The sequence below is a fragment of the Stenella coeruleoalba genome, assembly GCF_951394435.1.
Source record: "Stenella coeruleoalba genome assembly, chromosome: 14".
Classification (NCBI taxonomy): Eukaryota; Metazoa; Chordata; class Mammalia; order Artiodactyla; family Delphinidae; genus Stenella; species Stenella coeruleoalba.
The window spans coordinates 30,204,932-30,210,424 of NC_137160.1; the positions used below are offsets into that span (position 1 = coordinate 30,204,932).

The following is a 5,493-nucleotide window of genomic DNA, read 5'->3' on the forward strand; positions in this document are numbered from 1 at the left end:
TCAACCTGCCCCACAAGGCCTCCCAGGGAACCCGTGAACCGCTGGGCATCTGGGTCCTGTGGCTGTTGGAGCGACTGCCCAGTGTGCGTGCCTCCACCGCTTGCACCCGTGAGAGTGGACGCTTCCGTCGGATTTTTCTTGTGCGTTTCAGTTGATGGTGATGTTTACAGAAGGCGGCACACGCCCTGGTCAATGGAGGAAGCCCCTCAAGATAATATTTAGGCCCGTCCAGAAGTTTGATCTCGTCCACCAGTAACCTCAGGATGCTGTGCTCTGAAAGCCAGGTTGGCCGCCTGCAGGCACTTGTAAATACTGAGGACTTCGGAGGCATTTGGGCCTCCAGTTGAGGCCTTGTACCTCCACATGCGACGTGACCTCAGCCCTTTGCTGCACCTCTCTAAGTGAAGTGGCACAGGAATACTGGCCTTGCCTGTCGTTGCCAGGATTAACTGAATAGTGCATTAGCTGCCCTGGTGCTTAGGTGTTGAGTACAGGGTGATGTACATACCAGGCCCTATTCGTGGGCCTCCTGATGCAGCAGTTCGCTTGGTTCTGCCCCTGTTGTCAGCTACCCCTAGGATAACTCTGAGCCCTAGCCACCTCTCTCGTAGATTTCCCTATCCCCCCACTATAATCACACCTGAATAAGGCAACTCAAACCTTTCAGAGATGTGTCCTGAACCTCCTGTTTTCTTAAATACCTATCTGGTGGTTGTGAGACTTAAGGCCAACCTCCCCAAGAGACCTTTTCTATTTCTCCTAGTAAACCTAGAGTCACTTTCTGTCATCTTCAACTCTACTCAGATTTGGTTCTTTCAACCCTGACCTCTGACCCTGCTTTTTACTTTTGCCATTTCATCCTCACTCCTGCTTCCTTTCATAAATCCATAAATGTCTTTTGGCCTTCCTAGCCCTGGGCCAAGTTCCTTTTTCTTTCCTCAGTTTTTACCCCTTTCCTTCATTGTCCCATCCAACTTTCAGTCCTTCCTTTCTCATGCAGACTTTGATTCCAACCCCATCAAAAAAAAAAACAAAAAACAAACACACACCACAGTTAGCATCTCAAAATTCAAAAATTTTATTACTCACCTATTAATTCTATTACATTTATTTATTCAGTTTTATTGTTTGAAAATACATCAAAATAAATAGAGAAATTTATACCTATCTTATCTATACATGGAAGAACAGCTGGTCCCCAAGGTGGCACCAACAATCCTAGCAGCTCTTACTTTAAATATCCGTAGTAGTCAGCAATTTCCATTTCTTTTTCCCTCTCAATGAAAAATTGCAGTTTCCCCAAAGAGGTGTATTTGGCAGCATTCTCACCTTGTTGTTGGGCCCGCCTCTTCATGGCCTCCCGCTCTGGCCTCTGCTCTTTTTCGATGGGCTTTGACATTACTGCCTCAGGAACATTGCGTTCCCTCCATGGAACTGGTTGCTTGCTGAAGTCTTGGAGTAGAAATGGGGTTTGGAGCTTGGCTGGGGACTGGCGCTTAGTCACAGCAGGGGGAACAGGCTCTCGCTGGAGAGAGGTGCAAGATAAAGTTTTGTAGGGTGCAGGCCTAGGAGCAGCAGACTGAGGGACACTAGGCTGGGTACGGTCGGTCCAACCTGGTTACGTTGGGTTGGTCACAGTTGGCTGAGATGGTTTGGCAGGACCTGACAAAGAGGCAGGAGCTGGCTGGGAAGAACTGACTGCAGCAGGTTGAGCTGAGTTAGTAGAAGCAGGGTGGGCACGGTCAGCAACAGCAGGCTGATGTGAGGCCAGAGACTGTGGCCTCCAAGGAGCAGGTTGACCTTGGGGCTTGTCCCAGGCAGAAAAAGGCAGAGGTATCAACTTGACCTTCCCAGGAGGCAGCAACTCATACTGGGGTGGAGACGGACACTCTCTTTCAGCACTGCTGTCTGGTTTCTGAGCTTCGACTTGAGTTTTCTCAGGACCCTTACCCTCACGTGGGGTATTCCGCCATGGCTGGATAGCTGGGGGTGGCTGGGGGTCTTTAGGTTTGCTTGAATTTCCCAAGACCCAACAGGAGGAGAGCCCAGTTCTCTTATCATTCTTCTTCTCCAGTGCATGAAAAACCTTCACAGACTCCAGCATGCGCATGCCTATGGAGGTTCGAGGCTTTTTAAAGCTCTCTTGGATAAGCTCAGTTTGGTGTTGCTTTCGCTTCGTCTGGGGAATTGTTGGCTTCTCTTCTGCCTTGAATTTGTTCCCTGACTGCTTATTCTCTTCAGCCTTCTTTCTTCCTCTGGTCCTTGTGGTCCTTTCCTGTCCATGGCTCTTCATTTTGCTGATCTTTCTGGATGCAGCTTTCTGAGGTTTGCCTTTAGAATCCTTGACCATGTTCACAGGAGCCCTGTCACTGACTGCAGCATTGCATAGAACCACTTCTCCCCCTCTGGATTCTTTGGCTGGATTTTGGCCTTGGGAGCACCACTGATAGGCTCAGAGGCTTTATGTTTGTTCTTCCTGGGTTGATCAGAGGGAACCTTTATGACACTTGTCTTTTCCTGCACCTGATTTGCCTTAATGGCTCTGGTGTCTTTGGCTTTGATCACGTTGGGACCTTTGGATTGATCAAGATCTTTCAAAGAATTAAAGAGCTGGGGAAGGTGAATATCCTCCGCCAGTGTAGTAATATCTGCAAAACCACTGCTAGATTCCATCCCATTTTCAACTGTCCCTCGGTCCTCAAGACTCAGGCTGTTCTTTCCCAGATCAGCATTTTCAGAACCAGGCTTCTCCTCTTGGCTGAGGGGATCCGTGCAGGCCAGGAGCTGGTGAATATCAGGCATATCTAAAGGGAGTAGTGGAGGCTCTTGGTTTTCTCTTGGGATCTGGTAGGCATCCAGAGGCTTTGAAAGCTTGGTTGTAATATCCTCCAAGTGCTTCCTGTCTATTTTTCCCTGGCTTGGAGCTGGAGGCAGGGCCAGGAGACTACTGGCACTCTGGACTGGAGCTGTCCCTGAAATGTCCCCAAGTTCAGGTGGTGGGTTACTCTCAATTATCTGAATATTTCTGCCCCTGCAGGACTTGGGGAGTTCTTGAGTTTGTGTCACACAAAATGTCTGGCTTGGAGGCTGCAATCCCAGGGAATTTTTCATCACCAGGGAAGTCTCCATCCCTACAAAGGAATCAAGGTAGAAGTCATTCCCTGGTAAGTGAGATGCTCCCCCTAAACACCAACACAGCAATCACGTACCTTTCAAGGTACGTGATTGCTGTGTTGGTGCTTAGGGGCAAGATGGGCAAGGCATTTCTACTAACTCTTCTTAAGAATCACAGTGCCCTATGCTACGAGATAAGCGGAGACTGTTGTAATTCTTACTGGTGATCATTTCATGTCACTGATTTCTTGGCTTTCTTTGTATTTCATAGGATTGTTAGAAGTCAAATAAAAAATGAGTCTTATTTTTTTAAAAATGAAATGTTTTACAAAGCCTAGCATTCTCATATAGAGTCCTTTCAATTCTCCCCACTTTCCTGAAAGGCTAAGAACACTTCACACCATGAACTAGGAGAGGGAGTAGAGCCCTTCCTGATGAAACATATAAACAAAGACAGAGTCTTAGCCTACTTGCTCTGGACAGGATCCCGGACCACAAGGTCTTAAATCCTCGTATAATTTAAGGAAGTGAGGACAGGTAAACTGGCACTATCATAATAAGAGATCTGAAACACCTTCCAAAGAGACTCTAGCAGTAGATCAGGGAAGGGAGTGATACACTGTGGTAGTACAGGGGGAATGATCGGCTACAACAGTGAAAAATGTGGTACCTATTGGTATGTTCTCGGGGTTCTTGTACATGTAGCATAGATGACCTTTAGAGAGTCCCTCCCACCTTCCCACCTCAATTAGGTGTGCTTTTTTTTTTAATTTATTTTTATTTATTTTTTTTGCACTTATTTATGTTATGCATGAATTTTTTTGGCTGCACTGGGTCTTCATTGCTGTACACGGGCTTTCTCTAGTTGTGGCTAGCGGGGGCTACTCTTGGTTGCAGTGTGCGGGCTTCTCATTGCGGTGGCTTCTCTTGCTGCGGAGCACGGGCTCTAGGCACGTGGGCTTCAGTAGTTGTGGCTCACGGGCTCTAGAATGCAGGCTCAGTAGTTGTGGCACATGGGCTTAGTTGCTCCACGGCATGTGGGATCTTCCCAGACCAAGGCTCGAACCCGTGTCCCCTGCATTGTCAGGCGGATTCTTAACCACCGCACCACCAGGGAAGCCCTAGGTGTTCTAATATACAGTCTAAAAACAGAGAGCCCTGAGCGAAGGTAGTGGTTATTAAAGGCTCAGGATCTAAATTCTACCTGTCTGTACACCACTTTCCAGCTGTAGACTTGATCCCATTTTTTAATGCTGACCTCATTGTTCAACTTTCTTGCTGTTTGTACTCACCTTGAAAACTTGTTTCTGTGATGGGTTGAGCAGGCACAGGGTAGTAGATTCCAGAGGTGGAAGCTGGTGGTTGGATATTTGTGGGTTGAATCTCCTTTAGTACCATTACCATTTCTGGTTGCACAGAGGCCCTACTTCATGTGTATGACACAGAGCCATAGGATTGCATGCAGGAGCCAAGTTCTCCATACAGTAAAGACCCCAATGTGCCTTAGTTATAGTAATATACCTGGCTTCCTTCCTGGTAGGGAAGTGACAGGCTGTGTCCCTGATTTGGAATTTGAGATGGTGTTCCCTGAGCAAGCCTGGCAGAAAGTGATGGATATAGAGGGACCATGTTATTGGGGTCTGCAGTTTTATCATACTGGGCTGCCATAAACATGGAGGAAGCAGCTGTGTGCTGGTCAGTGATGGCCAGAGTAAAGTCTCCGAGTGAAGAAGAATTCTTTTCAGTGCTTCCTGTGATGTCCCAGTCAAGAACACCTGGATAGGAAGCAGCTGAAGTGGAGATCTGGCTCTGGTCAGTAACTGCAGATAACATAGTTGTGCTAGACTGTTGGTGAAGGTAGGCACTACCCATGAGTGTCTGGAAAGAGGTAGCCGTAGCTGATGCCGAACTGACGGCAGGAGCAGAGACTCTGGAGAAGTTGCAGACACTTCCTGTTAGGGAAGTTGCATTCCTCACCACAGGAAGAGAGTGCTGCAGAGAATTTAGAGTTCCAAGTACAGGTGGATTTTGGAAATTTTCTGTAAGAACAAGAGGGTAATGAAAAAATCAGGGAGATTGATAAATTCTCACTATGTTTGAGGAACAGCATTATCTTAAGATTCTTGCTATCAGGACACCTCTAATGTCAATACTTACTGAGAAACCAAAACTCAGACCGTTATGATGGTTGTAAGGACTGAGCAGTTTTACACTCTTCTGTATTAACTGCCTGTGCTCCCATGTTGGGCACAGATGGGCAGAAGACCCAAGTGGTATGGTTCAGACATTGTTCTCTAGGCTGGAAGCAACCTTCTCCCTACCCTATCTTTCCCTTCAGCCTGCGCTAGTATTGACTTCTATGCTGTTTCCTAGACTGGA

The 5,493-nt window shown here is 47.3% G+C and overlaps 2 pseudogenes across 2 annotated transcripts; both read right to left on the reverse strand.

The window, feature by feature from the left end:
* Positions 1–1,577: 1,577 nt before the first annotated feature.
* Positions 1,578–3,129, reverse strand: LOC307196807 (uncharacterized protein C2orf78-like; annotated as a pseudogene). Its single transcript has one exon. The product of its transcript is annotated as an uncharacterized protein C2orf78-like (transcript).
* Positions 3,130–4,380: 1,251 nt separating this feature from the next.
* On the reverse strand, positions 4,381–5,181 carry LOC307196809 (uncharacterized protein C2orf78-like; annotated as a pseudogene). Its single transcript has one exon. The product of its transcript is annotated as an uncharacterized protein C2orf78-like (transcript).
* Positions 5,182–5,493: the final 312 nt, after the last annotated feature.